The sequence below is a fragment of the Panthera leo genome, chromosome F3 (genome assembly GCF_018350215.1).
Source record: "Panthera leo isolate Ple1 chromosome F3, P.leo_Ple1_pat1.1, whole genome shotgun sequence".
In the NCBI taxonomy this organism is placed as follows: domain Eukaryota; kingdom Metazoa; phylum Chordata; class Mammalia; order Carnivora; family Felidae; genus Panthera; species Panthera leo.
The window spans coordinates 27,836,236-27,860,901 of NC_056696.1; the positions used below are offsets into that span (position 1 = coordinate 27,836,236).

The 24,666-nt window shown below is 42.0% G+C and overlaps 1 long non-coding RNA gene across 6 annotated transcripts in view; it reads left to right on the top strand.

The window, feature by feature from the left end:
- The window catches only part of LOC122211749, a 44,892-nt gene that overhangs the window by 11,496 nt on the left and 8,730 nt on the right, over positions 1–24,666 (top strand). For 2 of the 6 annotated variants that reach the window (XR_006198805.1, XR_006198806.1), the window contains exons 2-3: positions 15,570–15,723; positions 15,857–15,926. The exons of 2 other annotated variants lie outside the window; for them this stretch is intronic. This is a non-coding gene — a long non-coding RNA (uncharacterized LOC122211749). The remainder of the gene's footprint in view (positions 1–15,569; positions 15,724–15,856; positions 15,927–24,666) is intronic. 2 more of the 6 variants (XR_006198810.1, XR_006198807.1) reach the window with 1 other exon arrangement.

Consider the following 24,666-nt stretch of genomic DNA (forward strand, 5'->3'; position numbering starts at 1 on the left):
CCTTTAAAAAGTAGATTTGAAATCAACTAGGACAGTGTAGCAATTGTACAAGACAAAGAAAGAAAACTTCAGTTACTCCAATTCAGTTATTCCATGAGACCTTTGGGAGTGTTTATTTATGCTGAAAATTGAAAATAGGGAAACAGAGACTGAACCACAATGTGTAATATTATTGTTGGTAAGTAGAAATTTTAGTTCATACCTGAAACATTTTACTGATTTTGAACAGTAGTTTTTAAATTGAAATTTATTTTGCTTTCTTCATTGTTAATTATTTTAAAACTGAAGAATGAATCAAGAAAATAAAATATTACATTTGTGTTATGATTTAATAGTTGCCTAAATTGAACCTTTTATAAACATATCCATTTTATTAATATTCACCTATTAGTTATTGGACAATTATGTATATAAAATATTGTTATATCAGATGGTAACCAAAGAATCAAGTTCAAACTGCTAGATAGATATAAACACTATTGAATAAATATTATGCCTTTCTTTCTTAGTACTGTAATATTCATTTTATTTTTATTCTATCCTTTCTACTGCTGTGATTACATATAGGAAATTCAATAACAGAAAATTCACTGCCTGCAGTTCTCTTCTGGCCATTGTTGTTATTTGTTTCATTTCATAAATATTATAAAAAATAATTTCATTGTTTAAAGGAGCAGAGTGTTTAAAATGATCTCTTCTGGACTTCAAATGAGTTGATAATATGGAAGCTCAGTGATGGCTACATGGAGGTAAATATACTATTTCCTCTCTCTGTCTCTTGTTCTGTCTGTCTCTGTTTCTTTGTATCTATCATCTATCTGTCTGTCTATCTATCTATCTATCTATCTATCATCTATCCATTCACCCATGTATATAAAATTTTCCATAATAAAGTTAAAAAATTATAAGGACCAAATGCAAACTATCAGGGGTCATATCTGGAGGGATTAGAGGGTCAAGGTTATAAAGGTAGCCATTGTGAGATGAAACTCACAATGGGTAAACGGAGATTGGACCCGAGTAAATTCCTGGCGTCATTCAATGTGCCTGCTTAACTATAGTGAATGTGAAGGTAGCTACAAAGTTTCAGGAATGGAACAGACTCAGGCAAATTCATAACTGCCAATACAACTTTTAAAATTACAAAAGTAGCTCTCAGATTTGTGTTACTACTGTGCATATCCCTTGGAATTCTTGGGACCCCAGGATGAAGGAATCTAGGATAGATAATGGATTGTTATTTTCTTTTGTGGGCTATACCCATGAAGTTAATTTGGATAGAGGGAGTAGCAAAAATTGAGGACCACCAATACCATTATACCATCAGGAACTAAAGTGTTCTGGTAAATGATACTCCTCTGGACCCTGCTTCAATTAAGATCCTTTATGATCACAGAGGTTATCAGATCCCAGTAACGCAGACTTCTTGGAGACCTACAATGAAGAACATTGGACCCAGGGCTGGAGAGCCCAGAGTGAAGTCCAGTTCAAGCAACCGGATGATTTCTGCTTCCTTGTTTCATCCCCCATGTAGCCATGCCGTGTGTAATAACTTCCATGAACTTGCATTTGTAGGGCTGTTTGCTAATTCAGGGTTTCCCACTGAGATCTGTACAAGTGCAGCGGTTTTGTTTTGTTGAGAAAATGAGCTATTTGTAAGTGGAGTTCAGTTTAATGGATTTCTGAGCTATTTTTTTAGAACCAATTTTTTTAACGTTACCTTTTTAGACTTTGTGGTACTCTTTCCTTCCTATCACCCCCAGTGGAAGGCTGTTGAGTAGCACTTGTACCGTAAGTTAGGGTGACGATGGGGAAGAAATAAGATCCCATCATAGCCCAGCAAGCTCCTTAGAACTGAGGGGCAGCTATTTGTGTCCTAATGGTAGTTGGCTAGCCCTTTGCATGAGGATCTCGCCCTGGCCACCTTTTCTCTACAGGGCTTGGGCTTCCACCTTACTGCTTAAACTTCACCCTGCATCTCCTAATCTTTTCCCTCTCTTTCCCCTATTCCTCTCCACTTAGCACTCTTGCATTGAATCATCCAACTTCAGAGGCTAGAAGGACTTTACAGCTAATGTAATCCAACTCTCTCATTAACAGATGAGGAAACAGAAGTCCCATAGTTTGGGCAATTGGCCTGTGATATATCAGCCAGGCTATGGTAGGGCTTCACCTACAAATGAGGTTTGCCTTCTCACCTAGGACTCTTGCACAAAACTCTGCTGTTGCCATGGTTCTGAAGCCAGCAAGTCAGACGATTTGAGGTACTTATGGATGGATGAATGCGCAGCCTCAAACAATAGCTCTCTCGATAAAAAGAAAACCTGGCTGGCAATTGAAACCTCTGAACCACAAGCAGAGAAAGAAGTAAAAGGCTTTGCAGCCCGCTGCCCTGCCTGAGGGCGGGCCGGTGCAGGAGATGTGGAGAGTGGGTGGACAGAGGCTTGGGTGAGGCCCTGGCTCCACTGTGTCCCATCTGGATCATGCGGGAAGCCCTTTGGTTGCATGACACCGTTGTAGGCACCCTGAGGATTTTACATCACCCAAAGCTATAAATGGTTTTGCATTAAAAAAAAAAATTACAGGTCTCCCACAGCCCACAAAAATATGCTCCACCCAAAACGAAGCCCGTAATTTGGCTGCATCCAGCTGGGTTCAACAAAATCGGAGCCAAGGTTGCTCTGTATTGTCCTTAGAGGTGGCTTAACATTAGCAGGAATGAAAGAAATGTAAAGTTACTCACAGTGGGCTAGATTTTCTCCATAGGGAAAGCTCTAATAGTTACACAGCAAGACCTTGGCGCCAGCCAGGTAAGGTCTACTAGCTGCATGAAAATCACTTCCAAGCTATTATTTATAATTTTATAGCATCTCGCATTTGCAAACTGCCTAGTGATGAATTGAGGCAATTTCTTTTAACAATTCTGAGTGGGAGGTTGAGGAATTTAACTCTTCTTTTACTAAGACACAAAGATGTTGAGAAAAATAATATGCATCAACCACAAAAATACCTGGACAGTCCTATTTATTTTGGCCAGGACCTGTGGTCTGCGACTTGACCCACTTTAGGACGACCAAATGTTCCAGTTTGCCTGGGATGGAGAGGTTTCCTGGGATGTGGGACTTTCAGTGCTAAAACCGGAACAGCCCCAGGCAAACCCAGGCAGTTGGTCACTCTATCTCACTGAGTGATGTTCTATCTCACTGCATGGTGCTAACTCCTGGCCATTTCATTCTGCACATCTAAAATGAATATGGCTCTATTTCTTTTTAATCCTAATCTGTTTTACTTGCTGTGTTTCAGAAAGCACAGCCTGAAAGCAGAGTTTTTGCTGCCTTCTCACATTAGAATCTTGTAAAATAGTATTAACTAGCTGATTGCTCTGCGCTGTTCCATTTAAGGAATTCAAATGCCCACCACTGACCTCTGAAATGTTTTTGGTATTGTGTGTCCAAAAGCAAAACACAAGCAAGGGAATTCAATTGAACGTTTAAATTAAGTAATCTGACTTGGACAGATTCTCTGTCTCCTTATACATAAAGGTCACACTTTATACCTGGGGTATTTTCTCTGATAGGAGAATATTTAAATTTATAAAATTCAGATAGCCACTGGATAGATATATAGAAACAATTCATGGGGTGCCTGGGTAGTTCAGTCGGTTCATCATCTGATTCTTGATCTCGGCTCAGGTCGTGATCTCATGGTTCATGGGTTCGAGCCCCGGCTCTGCACATCAGGCCCTGCGCTGATAGCATGGAGCCTGCTAGGGATTCTGTCTCTTGTCTCTCTGACCCTCCCTCACTTAGGCATGCACATGCTCTCTCTCTCTCTCTCTCTCTCTCTCTTTCTGTCTCTTAAAATAAATAAACTTAAAAAAAAATAAAATGAAATAAATAAAAAAGAAACAATTCACCTCTGGCTAAGGAACACTTGAGTCAAAGTCAGTCCCAACTAGACTCACAGACTGTTTTATCACCAGCCAAGAGGATGAGGGCCATGCATGCCAACATTTTTATTAGTAGGATGTCATAAATTGGATAAAGCTTTCATTAGCATTACAAGATTAAAGATCCAGAAAGGTCTAAGTGAGGCATTATAACCAATGGCAGGGCCTATTGAAGTGAGGCCTCAGGAGACAGGTCAGAGGGGAAGTAGGCCCCGAACAAATTGCAACTAACAGTCACCACTGCAGATAAGCCTTTATCTGTGGAGTTCTGTTACTAATACATTCCGTTGGCCCTTGGTGGGAGATAGCATGACCTATTTAAAGGAGGTTGGGGAAGCACAGAGGGTGCAAAGAAGGAATCACACAGATTCAGAACTGGATTGAGGGTCAGGCCAGACAGACAGCTGCCTTAGGTGCCAATTTCTAAAGAGTACTTTCAAAAATAAAGTAGAAATATGGTGCCAAATAAGCTTAACACAAGATTCCACATATAACTGGGAAAATGTCAAAGTAGCCTCACTTCAGCGCGTAGACCAGGCCTTCCAGTGAAAATAAAATGGCACTCTTCCCCCATGTCCCTCTCTCACTACCACTCAGTTAATCTGAAAGGCACTCGCTTCTTAACCCACCTGGGATTCCTATTTCTCAGTCCGTCCTAGAGAAAAGCCTAGAGTGTTTTTCATGCCAACCACCTCTGGACCAGGTTGTCTCTAGAGAAACTATCATTCTCTGAAGCATTCAGGTGCCAATGGTAGGGATTAACACTGTGGACCTTGAAGAAGGTACTTAAAAGTTATGACAGCCTATCCTCTGTCTAGAGGTGCCCTCAGATCACCTTGAGCCATCTTTTGTCTCTCTTGCATGGTCCCTGCTTGGTTACCCAGGTGTAGTTGTGTCCAGGCATCCATTACCTTGGAGAAAAGGGGAAAACGGGTCTTTTGGTGATCAGGGAAAGCCCATCATGATACTACCTTACCTTAAGAATCTTTAGGTCTTCTCCCAGAGTCTGGAACATCAGCCCAAATCTTCCTTTTGTTTTGGTGAGTTTCCCTTTGGGAGCACTGTGTCTTTAGGTGAAATGGTTCATCCTCACCTCACCAAGTCCAAAAGTATTGTCTGAGGCCTGGCTTTGACAAACCATAGGAGCTTCCATTGCCTTGGAACCTCGATGATGCTTTAGTTAGCTTATGGCCCAGGCAGGAAGGCCCCCAGGTTGTAGCTGCTTTGGCTGGGCACCAAGAGTGTGAACTTAGCTCAGAGCAGGGGCTCCATTGTACCATTGATCCAAACTAGCAAGGACATCAATGAAGAGTAGATGAGCTCTGTTGGATCGTGCTACGCCAGCTTTTGAAAGCCCCGTTTGGCCCACTTGGGTTATTCACCAACCTCTGAATTGATGACAATGGTTAGAATGATGATATACTTGGATTGGTCAACTTGCTTGGGCATATCCCCAGTGAAGTCAGAAGAGGGATGGGGCACTGTGACTGACGGCGTTACCAGGACTTGCCAGGGAAGGGAAGCATAAGTCCCCAAAGAAACGAAGAAGTTTGTTATCAAGACAAAAGGGGAACTGCCATTTCTGGGCGAAGTCTTATTTTTTCAATATTCTCTCACCGCCTACACAAGATCAGTGTTTTTACACGATTCATACCTTTGGCAGGAAGCGGAAGATCGACAAAGAGGTGATCTATTTCCCCTTGCTCCAGGTAAAAGATTAACATGATTTTCCTATAACCCACTTGAAACATTACTCTATTAAACTGCTATTGGGAATACAACCCAGCTTTTCTTTAAAAGTATTGTTGAGTCAGAAAAAATATAATGAACTAAAATAGAAAGGAAACCAAATTCCTTCATACTTCACAAAATCAGGCAATTAATGGGAAAGACATCTTTAGAAAATAAAGAAAAAGACATCGTTCCCTTACACACAAAGGCATCTTTTCCCAGGGGGCCAGGTACAGTCTCTACTTCATTAGTTCTCATCAAACCTCAGAGTGAGAAGAGACAAATATAGAAATATGGTATCCTCTCTCCCTCTCTCCATCTCCGTCTGTCTGTCTGTCTGTCTCTTCATTTCAGAAATTCAAGAACTGAGACTTGAAAAGAAAAGTGATCAGGCTGAGGTGTCACATGGGGAGTGTCCTTGGTGGCTATAGATATGTTCAGCATCCGACATTTGTTTCTGAACAGAGCCCGAGAGAGAAGGAGTATCGTTGATGCCTGAGACATGAATGGAAATGTAGGTCCTCTTGCACGGTCTCCTGTTGCCTTCGTTGGAGTGTTTTCTGAGAGGAGGCAAGGCCACACACTCTCCAACTACTTCCATTTGCCCAGGAGATTTAGGTAGACAGTGCTCAGCGACATTGTAAAGCAGGCAACTGAAGTTTGTCTTCATTCTCCCAGTGCCCAGGGCCCCCTGCACTCTGCTGGTTTTCACCAGCAAGAGAGAGAAGGATGTGATCTTGGTCCTTTCACATCAGGGTGAATGAGCCCTACTCATCACCAAAGAATGTTAACGCTGCAAACTTAACTCTAAATAGTACATGAAAGATCTTGCCCCTTTGAAACAAAATTGTAAGAAAAGAGAAACAGAGACAGCCTCCCAGAATTTTACCATGAGTGTTGCTGCAAGCGTTTTTAAGAGATTCTTGACATTTGGGGGCATGCGGGTGGGAAAGAGGTCATTTCTATTTTTTCACTCCCTACAAGTGTTCTGTTTCTAGTCGGGAGAACGGCTAGGGATTACTTTAATCCAGCTCTGTTGGAAATAGGCTGGTTTATTCCAAGGAGAGGCTGGGGGCAAAATGGCCTGGATGCCACCACACAAGCGGAGGTGTTTACCTACAGTCACTCTCTCTGTTGGATCTCTCTCCTTTTTCCTCAGTTCTCAGCATGGCACTGGTCTCACCTTGCTACGCTTCTCTCTCCCAAACCTCCAGGGACCCAGAATCAAGTTCTCCCAAACCTCTGACCACCCCTGACCCTATTACTTTCCCCTCTGGTCCAGGTTTCAACCATCTCTCATTGAATCCCTTAGTATCAGTCGGTGGTCCTAGGCCGGACAACATTGCTGGTACTGTTGAAAACTTAGATCTAAAGACCAGTGGTCATCAACATTTTCTTTTTGCCAGTTCAGTCAAGTAGAGAAAAAAATTCAATAAGCCACCATATTTCCTTCACTTATATTCAATAATTACCAAGTTTTTGCCGTATCTACTTGATCTATCCCCCCTTTTGATGTCTTTACTGTTTTTATTTGCTGAAGCACTTAATTAATTAATTAAAAGTAATCTCTACACCCAAAGTGGGGGTCAAACTCACTACCCTAAGATCATAAGTCTTTTTTTTTTTAATGTTTATTTATTTTTGATAGAGAGAGAGAGAGAGAGACAAAGCATGAGTGGGGGAGAGGCAGAGAGACAGCTCGAACTCACAGACCGTGAGATCATGACCTGAGCCGGAGTCGGTCACTCAGTCGACTGAGCCACCTAGGCGCCCCCTAAGATCACAAGTCTTATGTAGCACTGACCGAGCCAGCCAGGCACCCCTATTTGTTGAAGTACTTTAAAGCAAATACCAGACATCATATTATTTCACCTCTGAATCTCTCAAAATATTGACTTAAAAAAAGAAAACATAACCACAATGCTATTATCACACCTACCAAAATTAACAACACTACTTTGGTATCATGCATACCCAGGCTGTAATTAAGTTTCCCTTATTGTCTCTAAAGAGTCTTTTTATAGTCAGTTGATTTGAATCAGGACCCAAACAAGGTCTCCATATTACATTTGCTTATCATGTAAGCGTTTGAAATTAATTTCCACGTCCCTGAGTGGTTTTGTTTGCGGCTTATTTTTAAAAAGCCACCTAAATAGCACACCTTGACCTATCTAATTATAACGCTTGGGGTTGTTTTTTGTTGTTGCTATTGTTTGGGTTTTTTGTTTTCACTGAGATGAGATCTGGCTGTGCATATGTGTGGTGGGGGCCGAAGGGGGGCGTTAAGATACTGGCATCTGAAGAGGCCAGTGGCACCGGATTCATCTGCAGACCAGAGACAAAAATAATAATTAGAGCTAGCACATATTCAACGCTTACTATGTGCCAGCCATTGTTCTAAGTGATTTAAATGTAATTATTTCATTTTTAAAAGATGACTGCCTTAGGAGAGTTTTAGGTGCTGGTGAAATAAGAAGAAAGCACTGCCTTGTTTGGTTGGGGGAAGGTTATCTAAAGAGTTCACAGAGCTTGTGAGGGTGTCACCTGAGGGAGCAGAGGTGGGTGCAAAACACTTCGAAGACTAGCTGAATGTTCTTCTCCACCTCCAAATGTAAAATAACGTAAAGGGGATGTTTCTGCTGCCACAAACATTTTAGAGGGTCTCAGGAGGGAAGTAGAGTACTGGTGACCCTCTAATCCCTTGTCCTGGACTGGTCTATTTCTTTCTCTCTCCCATCCCGATCCTGTGCCTTAAGTCACAGCGCATGGTCACCAAATGTCACATCCCTGGCGGCAGCCTCAGTGACTCATCACCAGTAGTGGGGGTAGAAGACTGGCTGGAATGACTTAGCCTGGGGAGGCTTTCTCAATGCTCCTGTGAGTAAGTGGGACTATAATAATTTTGGTTTCTTATTCCTGAAATGGGACCATAGGCTGTATTGCAAAACTTGGAGGGCCCTCGTTATTAAATACTCATTGAAAAAATGAGGATACAGTGCGGCTCACAGGTAGGAGCACCATGAAAGATGGGCCTAAGCAGAGAGAAAACTCTGGGCTTGAGGTGGGTCAGGGTCAGGGAGTCACAAGAGACCTGACCACTGGGACACTGTGAAGATAAAGTCAAGGACAGGCCAAATTTGGTGCTGGGGAAAGATGTGGCTGGACACTAGAATCTAGTCCAGGAAGCCAAAGTAGAGATGAGGCAGTCCAAGTTCAGATCCCTGCTTAAATGAGAATCCCAGGGCCTATCTGAGAACTAAGCTGGCAGATGTTAAGTGAATGCCTAAAACCAGGGTGGCACCAATCAGCATAGGACAATTCCTCTGAGTGTAATTCTCTTTCATCTGGCCTCAGTTAAAACCAGAGGACCTGATACAACAGCAGGCCTGTATCACCTTGAAGGTACTGCTCTCTGAACCTAGTGTTTTCCCTGTAGGACTGCCTTGTGGGCAGGCAATCCTGGACCTTTCCGAGCCCACTCCCCCTTGCTGTATCTGTCCACATAGAGCTGAACGCTGCTTTGTGGCAGGTGGGTAAATAAAAGGGAAGAATTGCTTCTTTGGGGCAGTCCAGGTCATTTTTCATGAACTGGGAAATAGAACAAGGAGCCATTTAGGCAAAATATTTGGGTGTAATGTCTACCCCTTATTGCAACCCTAGTTTCTCTATCCATGTGGACCTTTGAGAAAATACATGTTTAAGATCCATAAATGTCATTATCTTATTTTCTGCCTTAGGGACACAAATCTATATAGAGATCCACAACCAAAAATAAATAGGAATTTAAATCAAATGGGCTTGCACACCTAATGACCCCCTTCAGTGGTGAAAATGTTTAATGATAGTTTAGTTTATGGAAACCCCGGTGACCAGGTTCCAAACAGTCTCAGCTGGGAAACCCAACTCTTTTTCTTTTGGAAATTCTCAATGATATGTTTTCAAAGCAGCTGATAAAACAGTTAATTATAGTGAGGTGTTTGGCTCCTTTATAACATACACTTTCTCCTACTCTATGATTGGAGCTTCTTGTCATGTACCCTGAGCTAATGCTACCATATATTTTTTCCCTTTGGGGGGGGTGGAGAACCTCTCTAAATTGCCACATAGGTAGAACTTCAGATAAAAAGGCAAAATCTAGCATGAGATCATTCAATTGATTTTCACCAAAAGTCTGACAGCTAAGTACCCCCACTGCTTCCATTTCTCCAAAGCCAAGACCTTTCTGGGGGTGAAAGTCCCTTGACCTGAGCCTGGAGGGCTTTTAGCTAGTCAAGAAAAGAAACTGCTCTTTTGGATATGTGGATTATAAAGAAACAAGTAGTGAAAAGACTAAGAACTCTGGTATCACTCTTGATTTGAAGTGAGCAGAATCAGTTCTGAATGCTGCTGGTAGCCATTGGTTCCCCATGTAACTCAGAATGATGATGAGTTGATTCAACTCAATACAGGCTCATAGATCCAACTGCTCACTCCACATCTCCATTTGGAGGTGGGGTGGACATCTCAGACATGTCCCAAACTCAACTTCCTGTTGAGGCGCCACCCCCACCTCCCTGCCTCTCCTCACAAACCTGCTTCCACTGCACCTTTCCCATCTCAGTTGATGGCAACTCAACTTTCCGGTGGCTCAAGCCAGAAACATCCTCAATATCTTTCTTTCTCTCATTCCCTACAGCCACTCTGCCAGGAAATCCCTTGGCTCTACCTTCAAAATACATTCAGATTCCACTTCCTGTCTCCATCTTTACCACTACCAACTTAATCCAAGCCATGCTTTATTATCTGTTGCCTGCATTCCTGAAAAGAAGTCTTCCACTTTCACCCTTCTACAATCTATTATTTTTTAAATTATTCTTATTATATTTTTAGAGAGATAGAGAGCACAAGCTGGGGAAAAGGGCAGAGGGAGAGAGACAGAGGGAGAGAGAGAATCCCAAACAGGCTCCACACCTAGCCCAACGTATGGCTTGATGCCATGACCCTGTGATCACAACCTGAGTGGAGACCAAGAGTTGGATGCTCAACTGACTGAGGCACCCAGGCACCCCTCTACAATCTCTTCTTTTTTTTAAAGCTTATATATATATTTTTTTATTTTGAGGGAGAAAGAGGGCACAAGCTGAGGAGGGACAGAGAAAGAGGGAGAGAGAAAACCCCAAGCAGACTCTGTGGCTCCAGCACAGAGCCCAATGCAGGGCCGATCTGACCAATTCCCAAGTGGAAATCAAGAGTCCGACATTCAACCGACTGAGCCACCCAGGCACCCCTACAATCTATCATTAACAGCAGCCAGAAGGATGCTTTCAAAACACATGGTGTCACTGCTAGTCACAATCTTGAAATGTCTCCACACTTCACTCAGAGTGAAAACCAAAGTCCTTACAATGGCTAACAAGAGTTTACAGGATCTCTCCCGTTCTCACCCCCACCTCTCGGTGTCATTCTCTCTTTAGATCTCACCTACTATTTCTCTCCCTCTTACTTAGTTCGCTCTAGCCATGCTGGCCTTGCACAAGACTGACACAGGCTTGGCACAAGCCAACTAGACCTTTATTTTATAGCTCAGTGGCTCTTAAATTTTAGGGAACATCAGCGTCCCCTGAAGGGGGATTGCTGGGCTGAACCATAGTTTCTGATGGAGACTGAAAATGTGTGTTTCTAGCAAATTCCCAGACAATGTTAATGTTGCTGGTCTGGGTGGGGATCACAGTTTGAGAACCACTGCTATAACTGTTCACGGTTCCTTCTGCCTGAAGCTCTTTCCCTGTGTATCTCCTTGACTTATTCCTCCTCCTTCAGGCCTGTGCTCAAGTGTTACCTTCTCAATGAAACCTAGTCTGATCTCTCTACTTTCTGTTGCTACCTATGACCTCACTCCTGTCGCTCTTGATCCCCCCACCCTGCTCCACTCTGGTTTCTCTGAAGTGCTCATCACTTAACATTCTGTATAATTTATTTATTTTATTTAATCTGTCTCACCTACTAGAATATAAGCTCCTCAAGGGAATTACCTTCTAATTTGTTCACTCCATATATCCAACACTTAGAATAGTGCCTACTACATAATAGATGCTCAATAAATGTTTGCTGCATGAAAGATTCAATACTTAATGTTACTGTAAATTACAAGGATGAGAATCCTAATCTCTTCAAAGGCTTCCTATTTTCATGCTCGTTCCTTTATATGAAGTGTCTTCCCTTTTCTCAATCTCTTCACCTTAAATTTATTTATCTTTTAAGTCATATCATTCTCTTTTAACTACTTTCTACTGCAGTGACAACTCAGCTGTTTCTAACTATTCTCATTAGTTTCCTGGGTGTTATTTTGGTGCCCCTGGTTATAAGAGCACTGAGAACAGAGACTATGTTCTGAATCAATGGCCAAATGGTAGGATCTGAATACATGCATGTCGGGTGATTGAACATTACTGTAAAGAGTGTTTAATAAAGCAATAGCTAGGATATTCCCACTTATATAAATATCAACAATTTGCAAGTCTCACATTAAATTAGTCTAATCTTCGTAAGAATTTTTTTGGATTGAGTAGGAAAGATATTATACCCATTTTACATCGGGGGAAGTGAATTTAGGCTGAAATTCGGACAACAGTATCCACTTCATCAGGACTACATGTTGAAGTCATGGAATTTGCTACCACAAAGCTAGAACTCAAAATATGTTAGTTTCCTTCCCTAAGAGATCCTAGAAAAGCCATTTACATAAACCAATATTAACTGAATTCCTACCATGTGCCAAGAGCTTAATAAATCTTAAGCTTTATATTTCTAAATCTTTTTTTGTTTTTGTTTTTGTTTTTTGAGAGAGAGAGAGAGAGAGAGAGAGACAGAGCAAGTGGGGGAGGGGCAGAGAGAGAGGGAGACAGAATCGGCGCTGTTAGCCCAGGGGTTGATGTGGGGCTCAAACCCATGAACTTGACCTGAGCCGAAGTCAGATGCCCAACAGACTGAGCCATCCAGGCACCCCTATATTTCTATATATTAAACTACAATCTGGTGATATATTGCTTATTCCCATTTACTGATGAAATAACAGACCCTGAAAGGTTAAGTAACTGGCACAAAGTTTCACAGCTAGAAAGTGATGGAGCTAGAATTTGAGCTCAGCTCCCAAATCATGATTTTTTTCCCTTGGGCAGAGCATGGTGCCTCTCTGATGGCTTGAAACTCAGGTCTTTTGACTCAGAGTTCGGGGTTCTTGCGTGTATACCAACCACTAATTATTTTGCTGTTCTGTACTAATTGTTAATTAAATGATTAATTTTGAATAAATTTTATAACATTTTAAATAAAAATTAAAATAAACTTTAGAAAAACTATTTGGTTCAGCCACAGGGTGGCGAATCTTTTTTTTTTTTTTTTAATGTGATATTTATCTGCTTATTTTTCTTTTTTTCCCTTTTTTAAAAATTTAAATCCAAGTTAGTTAACATATAGCGTAATGATTTCAGGAATAGAATTTAGCGATTCATCACTTACACATAACTCCCAGGCACCCCACAGCAAGTGCCTTCCTTAATGCCCCTCACCCATTTAGCCCATCCCCCCACCCAGCACCCCTCCAGCCACCCTCAATTTTTTCTCTGGATTTAAAAGTCTCTTATGGTTTGCCTCTCTCTCTCTTTTTTCCTTATCTTTCCTTCCCTTCCCCTATGTTCATCTGTTGAGTTTCTCAAATTCCACATATGAGTGAAATCATCGGATGTTTGTCTTTCTCTGACTGACTTATTTCACTTAGCATAACACACTCTGGTTCCATCCACGTTGTTGCAAATGGCAATATTTCATTCTTTTTGATCGCAGGGAGGTGAATCTTAATGACTAGTGCCTGATTTTTTTTTTCCCTTTGGCTTTTACATACATAGAAAGTTAAAGCTGGAAAGGACCTTAGAAATCATGGGTCTTACTCTTTGGGTTTGTGAATATGAAAACTAAACCTTGCCCCAAATCAAAGCTAGGGACAGGCTGAGACCGGGGTGTGTTTTGTTCTGTGCAGACCTTTCTTTTGCAGAGAGCCTTTTTGAAGGCTTTTCGGACAAGCTGAATGGATATCTGGGTGCTGGTTTGCATGGAAAGCTGGTAGGCAATGCTGGTGTCGCCTTGTGGGAACAGAAGCACTCTTGAGAGGCTTGCCCTTTCCTCCATTAGTGGCAGCTGCTTCTTCAATATCCTGCCGTAATCATTGCATCACATGGCAAAAGTCATTTGCAGAAAGGTAGAAACAGTCAAGCATTCACTGGTGTAGCACCCTAAGGTCCCAGCTCAGAGGACCAGGAGGAGCAGGGAACAGGCTGAACACTGGCCAAGTGCCTGACCGGCTCCTGTCTGAACTAAGAGCCTGACGTTCTACTATGGGTGTGTGCAGTGTGAGATCACAGGCAGCAGCCTCTGGTTTCCAAAAGACATTTTCATATAAAAGGGAGATCCTAAGACCTTTGAAAATACCCACAGAAGGGTCTCTGTTGCCACTTGCTGAGAGTGGACAGGGGCCTGGAATCGACAACCACGGTGCTGAGATCGTTTCTGTTAAGCAGGTAACACTATGCTGACCATGTTTGAGGCTCATCTTTGTAGTGACATGGAAATGAAGGTAGAGGGAGGGCTCCCGGACCTGATCAGCCTCAAGTCTGAGATGGGAGTTTGCTCTTCTCCCCACTCCTTTGAAAACATCCTGGAAAGATGTCCAGCAAGTTCTTTGAAATGTTTTTTTGTTGACTCACACTTTAACATGACCACAGTCTTGGGGTAATTTTAAGAGCAATCTTCTTCTGCACGTCTGTATAACATTGACCTTGTCAGTAAGTGGGCTCTAAAAGCTGGTTCTTTACACTGGAATGTATCAGTATTTCAAAGTGGAGCCTTGAGGCCTGTCAGACACCCCCACTGCAGAGTAGAAGCTCAACATATTTGTTAAATAACTTCCTGGGAAACAATTTCCTCATCTGAACTGAAAGCTGATCAAAGGCATGAACTTGTTTTTTTATACCCTTTAAAAGTTGGTCTCTCTCCCTGTTTTTAAATGTTTATTTATTTATTTTTGAGGAAGCACAAGCCAGGAAGGGGGAGAGAAGAAGCCGGCTCCTTGCTGATAGCAGCAAGCCCGATGTGGGACTTGAACTCATCAACCTTGAGATCATGACCTGAGCAGAAGTCTGACACTCAACCGACTGAGCCACCTAGGTGCCTCTAAAAGTTGGTCTCTTGTGTTCACTTAGGCAAAACTCTTTGTTCAGTGCTGAGCAAGCAACAGATACTGAGTATACACTTGATGGCTAAATGAACGGGTTACAGGAGCAGAGAAGCAACAATGATTTAGAGCCTTGTTTTCCGGGTTTCTCTATATTCCCTGGCTGTGTCCTCCCATCCTCCACCCCCCTCAGGACCTCACACCATCACACACAGTCAACGCCCACCCTCTGCCATCCACCCTGCCCCTGGCACCAGAGAGGGCCACCTGAGCACTTTTTCTATGTAGATTTTGCCCGAGGCTAGAGCCCTGCCAAACAATTACTTTCCAGGAACCATACGACTCTGTTCTGTTTCTGTAATGCAGCCAGAGTGGTGTGCCAAGGAACTGTGCAAGGGTGGGTCGTTCATGCTACTCTATCAGAAAAATCCACCATCAGGCTGTTCGCCCATTAATTAAATTGCCTAGTGTGGATGGAAGGGTGGGGAAGAGATCTGGGCAAGCTGTCTATTCCATGTTTAAGTGAATTTATATTCAACTTTGAAAAGGGATTGCAATTTTTTCTTCTTTGAGATTGAAATCATTTTACGAGTAAATACTGGAAGAGAAATGTGATTATGTGACTTTCTTTTTCTGTTGTATTATTCTTATGGCTGATTATTGCTTTGATGTCTTCATTAAAAGATGATCTTCCTTCAAAATAAGGCTGGATCTTATGTCAGAATGATTGCGGGAAAGAGGCCTGGCCGAAGAAGCAGAGAAACTCTGGCTTCAGAAACGTTCAAGGTTTAAACATGGACTCTATCTCCGCAAGCCAAAGTGTCTGTTCTAAAAGAAGGTGATCATAGTATCTGCCCTACCTATCTTAGGAGATTCTTTTGAGGGGTAGTCCTCCTAAATGCTCCTTGAAAAATTATATAATGTATTATTTTTCAATATGTTAAGGATGTGTTCCTTTGTTTCTTTTTAAGAAACTGCGGAGGCTAGTGATGACCATTATGTTATAAAAGGCCCCAGAAACAGGGTCAACCCTGTGTAAAGGTAGGAGGGAAAATGGAGATGGGAAGGGAAGGAGGCGTTAGAGTGCCCCCAAGTGGCGACTTGGGTGTGACGTTTGGGAGGCGGCAGGAGGGACCGACCCCGCTAGGGTGACCTGTAGTGAAAAAGGAAACCGTACAAGAAGTCAAACTCAATGTCTCATAGGAGCATTTAAATACCATAAAAAATAAAAAAAAAAGAAAGTATTTCATGCAAATTGTGCTCCAAGTCACCAGCCTCCCTTTTAGGGTCTGCTGCCACTTTACATTCAATTTGCTGCTCTGGTGAACACAATGAAGTGTTTAGATTCCATTAAGAAACCTCAAAAAAAAAAAAAAAACAAAAAAAAAACAAAAAAAAAACCAACCTTGAGCCTTTAGACTTAGAGGAAAGCTCTTTAAAAGCTTCTCACAAGCTATTATTTGTGCATTCAGAAAACCATTAGGACTTCCTCCTTTGGAAATCTGTGTGATTTTTTAGCTTCTGATTTTAAACATCAATGTTTTCTTACCATGACCATTATCCTCAAGAACAAATTTCCCCGCCTCACCAGATAGTGCAATTTCTGAGATTCCTGGATGTGGGCTGGATTTATAACAGTAATAATGTGACATATCTGATGGGAGGAAGATTGGAATCAGAAGGAGTTGGGGGAGTAGAAAAGTGGGTGCATAAGTGTCCTGAACGCTTAGAAATGCCATGGGAGTCACAGGGGGCTCCGGCCAAGCCTCATGCCCGAGAAGGATACTTGCCAGTTGGCAGAGGAGATACTTGGGGACCAGACTGAATCACAGTGGGAAACATCTCCTCTTTCTTCCTGATACTCTCAAGAAATGGGGACTAGGGCAGACCCCCAAGAGGCATCCTGCCATGGCTGGGAGAGGATGCAAACTCTAGGGCAAGCTCTTAGGCTCAGCCTCCAGCTCTGTCACTAGCTGCTGAGCTTAGGCAGTCAGAGAGTGGTGTCTTCAGTAGCCCCGAGGGCAAAATCCCAAGTAATTCATATCAAATTCCACAATCTTCTATTTAACAAGACTAATATGCCCTCTACCCAGCAAATACCAAATAATAAATTGGATGGGCCTTTCCAGTTCTTGCAAAGGAGAAAGTAAGAATATATGTGTAGATATAAAGAATGTAGGCTTTAAAGCCAAATTGCCAGGGTTCAAATGCCATCCCTTCCACCTACTAGCTAGGTGTCCTCTTATTGTCTCATTAAGCCTCAGTTTCTTCATCTGTAAACTGGGAATAATAATAATTTCTATCTCAGAAGGTAGTTGTGAGGATTAAATGCAATGGTACATATAGATTTCTTAATACACTGCCTGACACAGAGTAAGCACTCAGTAGTTAACTACAGTAGTATTTTTCATCCTTAATATTTGAGACATGATGTTATGATGCCTGGTCAAGTTGAGGAAGACTGGAATGTCAAAGACATCACCTACGTAAATGTTTAAATCAAAAGGGCTTTCACAGAGTGTTTGACCTTCACATTTCTGTTTTTAAAAAAGGAATTATTTGCTTTTATTCCTAATTGCAAAAGTATACATGAACACAATGTACAATTTTGATATTTTAGAAAGGCATAGAAATAACCATTGTTAATTATTTGATATATAATAATACTTAAATATATAAATATATGTGTATATTTTAAACTGAATTTACACTACAGTTTTTAATCAGGTTTTTTGCACTGTGTTGTGAACATGACTTAAAAACATTTTTTTAATGTGTATTTATTTTTGAAAGAAAGCGACAGAGCATGAACAGGGGAGGGGCAGAGAGAGAGAAGGGACACAGAATCTGAAGCAGGCTCCAGGCTTTGAGCCATCAGTACAGAGCCTAACGCGGGGCTTGACCCCACGAACTGCGAGATTGTGACCTGAGCTGAAGTTGGACGCTTAACTAACTGAGCCACCCAGGTGCCTCTGGACGTGACTTTTTAAAAAAACATCATGTTTTACTTCTGTAGACATTTTAGTGCTGAATATGCAATAATTTAATCGGTGTTATATTGTTGAACATTTTGATTGTTTCCAGTTTTTACCCATTAAAAATTATAATGCTTATTTCTTAAGGATAAAAACTCTAGTAGAGAAAGATGGGACTACTTCAAGGCTTTTGATTCTTGTTCCCAGATTTTCCACTAAAGAAGTGGTACCAGTTTACATTCCTCTCATGGGTAAAAGAATGCTCATTTCTCTGAATATTATAAAAATGTTTACCAATTTGATAGGTGAGAATTACTTATTTTGCATTTGGATTTCTAGTGAATTTGAATATTTTAAATATGTTTATGGCCACTTATTTCTTCTTTTTTTTTTTAATATATGAAATTTATTGTCAAATTGGTTTCTATACAACACCCAGTGCTCATCCCAAAAGGTGCCCTCCTCAATACCCATCACCCACCCTCCCCTCCCTCCCACCCCCCATCAACCCTCAGTTTGTTCTCAGTTTTTAACAGTCTCTTATGCTTTGGCTCTCTCCCACTCTAACCTCTTTTTTTTTTTTTCCTTCCCCTCCCCCATGGGTTTCTGTTAAGTTTCTCAGGATCCACATAAGAGTGAAACCATATGGTATCTGTCTTTCTCTGTATGGCTTATTTCACTTAGCATCACACTCTCCAGTTCCATCCATGTTGCTACAAAAGGCCATATTTCATTCTTTCTCATTGCCACGTAGTATTCCATTGTGTATATAAACCACAATTTCTTTATCCATTCATCAGTTGATGGACATTTAGGCTCTTTCCATAATTTGGCTATTGTTGAGAGTGCTGCTATAAACATTGGGATACAAGTGCCCCTAGGCATCAGTACTCCTGTATCCCTTGGATAAATTTCTAGCAGTGCTATTGCTGGGTCATAGGGTAGGTCTATTTTTAATTTTCTGAGGAACCTCCACACTGCTTTCCAGAGCGGCTGTACCAATTTGCATTCCCACCAACAGTGCAAGAGGGTTCCCGTTTCTGCACATCCTCTCCAGCATCTATAGTCTCCTGATCTGTTCATTTTGGCCAGTCTGACTGGCGTGAGGTGATATCTGAGTGTGGTTTTGATTTGTATTTCCCTGATAAGGAGCGACGTTGAACATCTTTTCAGGTGCCTGTTGGCCATCCGGATGTCTTCTTTAGAGAAGTGTCTATTCATGTTTTCTGCCCATTTCTTCACTGGGTTATTTGTTTTTCGGGTGTGGAGTTTGGTGAGCTCTTTATAGATTTTGGATACTAGCCCTTTGCCCGATATGTCATTTGCAAACATCTTTTCCCATTCCGTTGGTTGCCTTTTAGTTTTGTTGGTTGTTTCCTTTGCTGTGCAGAAGCTTTTTATCTTCATAAGGTCCCAGTAATTCACTTTTGCTTTTAATTCCCTTGTATGGCCACTTATTTCTTAATGGAACATGCATCTGATGCTTTTAAAATTTTATTTTTTGTTATTTTTTTAATGTTTATTTATTCATTTTGAGAGAGAGAGAGAGAGAGAGAGAGAGAGAGAGAGAGAATGCACGTGAGCAGGAGAGGGGCAGAGAGATGGGAAGAGAGAGAATCCCAAGCAGGTTCTGCACTGTCAGAGAACCTTGAGATCATGACCTGAGCCGAGACCAAGAGTTGGGTGCTTAACTGACTGAGCCACCCAGGTGCCCCTTAACCCTTTTCTTTTTCTTTTTTTTTTTTTGTTTTTCATTTTTTTTTGTAGTGAATATATTTGAATTACAATTATCATGCACTTTTTCTCCCAACTGGATTGTAAGTTCCTAGAGGACAGAAATATACCTATACTTCATTTGTTCCCCACAGTGTTGACAAGTATCTGTCAGATAAATACATCAGTGAACTGGGGGGGGGTGGCTCAGTTGGTTGAGCATCTGACTATTGATTTCTGCATGGGGCCTGCTTGGGATTCTCTTTCTCTCTGCCCCTCTCTCCAGCTCATGCTCTCTTTCTCTCTCTCTCTCTCTCTTAAAAAAATATACCTTGGGGCACCTGGGTGGCTCAGTTGGTTGAGCATCCAACTTTGGCTCAGGTCATGATCTCACAGTTCATGGGTTTGAGCCCCGTGTCGGGCTCTGTGCTGACAGGTCAGAGCCTGGAGCCTGCTTTGGATTCTGTGTCTCCCTCTCTCCCTGCCCCTCCCTTGCTCTCACTTTCTCTCTCTTTCAAAAATAAATAAACATTAAAACTTTTTTTAATTAAAAAAATACATTAGTAAACTGATATTTTTATCTTATTTGACCATAAAAGCTTTATCCTCAGTGATATTTTCCTATGTTACTTCCATTGTGGTTTTGGTCAGCTGACCTGGCAAGCAGAGGAATTAATTTGTTTGTTTAAGAAACTAATTTTAAGGGCACCTGGGTGGCTCAGTACATTAAGCAACCAACTTCAGCTCAGGTCGTGACCTTACAGTTTATGGGTTCAAGCCCCACGTCTGGCTCTGTGCTGACAGCTCAGAGCCTGGAGCCTGCTTTGGATTCTGTGTCTCCCTCTCTCTTTATCCTTCCCCTGCTCACACTCTGTCTGTCTGTCTCTCTCTCTCCCTCTCTCAAAAATAAATTAAAAAAAAAAAACATTAAAAAAAAGAAACTAATTTTAGAAGAGACACTCAGTTGTGCTCAGGTTGTATTTATAGGAAGCAACCTTTGAAACTTTCAATAAATATCATCTATTAACTCCCTCCTCCCCTGCAAGCTTTATTGGAGCTTGCTCATGAAATATAGGAATCCACTGACACACAGGCTTGTGTCATGGAAACTTGATCAAGGCAGAAGGGCCCAAAAGTGACCCTAACCACAGACAGGCCCATCAGGCGACCCACCTCAAAATATCCACAGTCCCTAATTAACCAATGGGTTACTTATAACCAGGCACAGTTATGGAAAAAGGGAAAATTCCATAAGTCACCATACCTCCTCATCTTCCCTCCTATAAAACAGCCCCCACCAACTGTGTCATCATTGCTAACAGCCTCTCCTCTGCTCTTGTGCCCGCTGCTCCCTTATGGTATATTCAATAAACATCTATCTCCTTTGTTGTGTCCTGGGTGAGTCTTTTCACTGCCTACACCACCAGCTTCTACCCAGTCGGTGCCCCCATCTGATCTGAAAGGCAACACATTAAGTAGTATTGAAAAGTGGCTGACAAATGATACACATTTAGTAAGGGTGGGGTCCCCGTTGCTAATGTATTTGGATCAGCTCCCCTAATAATTTTACCTCAAATGAAAAAGAGAAGTCAAGCTCTTTGGGGCACCTGGGTGGCTGAGTCTTGATTTGGGCTCAGGTCATGATCTCATTGATTATGGGATTGAGCCCCACATCGGGTTCTGTACTGAGTGTGGAGTCTGCTTAAGATTCTCTCTCTTCTTTCTCCCTCAGCCTCACCTGTTTGTATGCCGAAGTGCTCGCTCTCTTTCTCAAAAAAAAAACCAAAAAAACAGTCCAGCTCTAAGAATAAGATCCAAGTGGGGGACAGCAATCATGCTTCAGGCAGCAAAGCTGGTCATTGGGAGATTAGTGTATGACTTTGCCTTGAAGGGCTCTCTCTCTTTTTGAATGACAGATCATGGCCTTCTTGGAAAAGTGCTCTGCCACATTCTTTTTTTTTTTTTTTTTAACGTTTATTTATTTTTGAGACAGAGAGAGACAGAGCATGAATGGGGGAGGGTCAGAGAGAGGGAGACACAGAATCCGAAACAGGCTCCAGGCTCTGAGCTGTCAGCACAGAGCCCCACGCGGGGCTCAAACTCATGGACCGCGAGATCATGACCTGAGCAGAAGTCAGACGCTTAACCGACTAAGCCACACAGGCGCCCCTGCCACATTCTTATTGATAAGCTTTCAAAAAAGAACAGAGCAGTGGGGAAGAAAGGAGGGGCCAGTGGGAGCCCAGACACCTTCACGGGCAGATGGGGACTTGCTCCCTTTGACTCGGGAGCAGTCTGGTTTATTGAATTTCAGTTCTGAAGATATCCTGTATGGTTGCCTGGTACTTCTGGTCTGCTCCCTCAATATTCTTTTCTCCTCCTTCTCTTACACGTTTCCCTCAACACCTCCCTCCGTCGGATCTGCTGGAACGCCCCCTTTCCTTACTTTACTTGAAAAAAAAAAATGTATTACATTGTCAAATAAATCAGTGTTCAACTGGTGTACTTGAGAATAGCTGAAAAAGCCTTTTGTCTCTGGACGGAAGATGCTTAGAAAAATCTCACCCCATTATCTTCCAGGTAATTTGTCTTTTAAACACCTTTCTTCCATAGAGAAAATTGCAAATGGCAGTGAAAAGAGAGATGGTTCATTTAGAAGACACAGTGGTAGTATAACAGTATTTTCTTAGGGTATTAATTAATGAACCTGTAATCGCTAAACTTAAATCACATAAAATGGAAGGTATGAAGCTTTTTTTGAAAAGAAGCTTTGCACCTATCTCATTCCCCCAAATAGCCATCTCTAATGATTCCCTCAAGTACTGTAGGAAAGACCTGCCATTTACAAAATGCTTTTGCTTATATTTTCTTATTTGGTCATTATGCATTAAGCACAATGGGCATTCCCCCTCATTTTCTAAATGCAGATGCCCAGACAAGGTCTGGTGACCTACTCAAGGTCACCCAGCTCCCTGCTGCTCAGTGGCTCCCTGCTAGTTCTCTGCATGCTCCCATCTCCGTGCTGCATTCTGTTGTTTAAAACAAAATGGAAAACAACGTATTACTCCTGGCACTATCTTGGGGCTAGGTTATACTTGGCCTAGCTTTGCACCTAGGCACCCTTTGAAATGTGATTCTGAGCTGCGAAAAGGGCTATTTTAATACCCCCGGAGTGAGGCTTAGTTGAATTTTTCCTAGTATGTGCCTGTGACTAAGAGAACACAATGTCTCAAGTGGTTGTTCCTTCAGCACTTTGGTAACATTTGTTTTGCTAAAATCATGAAGTGACAATTACTCTCCTTTCTAAACACACTGGAAATGTATAGTCACCATTTCAGAAAGGGCGGTGGGTCACAAATTATTTTTAAAAGATGATACATAAAGAAGAACTTCCCATAAGTTTTGGGTTAGAGGCAGCTAATATTCCTCAATAGAAAACACTGTGAAAAACAACAACATTTTCAGTAGAAAATACCAGAAAAGCAAAAAATCTTCCCACTGAACATCTTGGAGGTGGAACTACCTCACCACCTTTAACACATACCCAGAAATTCCCAAATGCAGGATCCCAAATGCAGGATCCCAAATGCAGGAGGGCACTGCACCTTAAAACACACCCCACCCCCACAGCAACTGCCTATGTACCGTCACAAAGCCATTTGTGTAGGTAATGTTACCAGGATTAGTTTCCTCAGAGACATTTCCTGGCTCCAAATAGCTTTAAAGGATTTTAAAACAGCATAAAAGTTGGTGATCAATTATGACAAAGCAAACTGGCTGCTGACACTGTGCTTAGTAATTGAGGTAAGGTTTGACCAGGTTATTTTCAGGATTTCCAAAGAACAGACTTCTGTACAACAGCATTAAATAAATGGAGTTTCCAGCAAGCAAGGGTGAGAATTTTGTCGAGGTTCAAGTTCATACCGGGCTCAGGAATTCTCACCTCCTCAGCGTCACTGGGCACTGACATCACAGGCATATTTTCTATACTGAGAATTTGGGTCTCGCTTTATTTTTGCAGTTTTTAAGAAAAGAAAAAGAAATAATAACCTGTTAGGTGCCCACTATTATGTAGCAGCTGTAAAGAAAGCCAAGGGGATGACTCATTGTCCCTTGAACACATCATGCACATTCCAGCCCCCGCATCTCTGCTCATGTGCTTCTCACGATGCCCTTGCCCCTCCTGGCCTGCTGAGGAAGGCTACGTGCCTGCAAGCATCATCTCTGGCTCAACTTGTCTTTCTTTCCCAGGTAGAGCAGTGCTGTCTGCCTCCTCTGAGCTTTTGTAGTCCTCACTGTTTGCAGGACACATATACAGCGTATCCTCTCTGGTATGGATAATTCTCTTTTTATTCCCTACCTCTGGAAATGGGCTGTAAATTCCATCAGTGAAGTGTACCTTTCTTCCTTTCCTTTCTTTTGTTTAAGAAAAATTGCCCTGATAGTGTGCCTCATACCAAACAAGTACTCAAAGTAATCTCTTGATTGGTTCACGAATCCAAATCTCTCAGTGCTTGGAGGAGTATAGATTTAGTTTGGGTGGCAGAGTTCTTGGTTTTCACCATTGCCTGATTTAAGGTCTCTGTTGGACTGTGGATTCGTGTTACAGTGTTTCAGAGCAAGGTCAGGGAGGGGAACCTCAGTGTTTTCATCACAACTCCATTTGAATGTGTGCTCCCTTATCTGTGGCTATTATCCCAACCAGTGGCAAGGACGTAATTAAAGAGTCACGAAGATTCAGGCAGGCTGAGTGTCCTGGCTTAATGGAGGGCCAAGCTCAGCTCCAAGAAGGCTAAGGAAATAAGAGGAAGAAGATACAGTTTCAGGTTAGGAAGAGTCCTCTCCTAGGGCCACCAAGAAAACACCTGGGAGATTCCGTGTAAGAGTTAAAGATCCTGTTGTTGCCTTTTCTATGGGGCTGGGTTCACCTGCTTCAAGAAGGAAGTGGGGAAAATGGATCCAAGTTCCTGGTATTAAATGAGGCTTTTCTGTAGAAGAGCTGACAAAGCAGAGAAATTGGGAGGAGGGGAGTAGAGACAGCAGAAAGTTATCTAGAAGAGCAGTGAGGGGGGACAATGGAGTGGAAAGGAGAT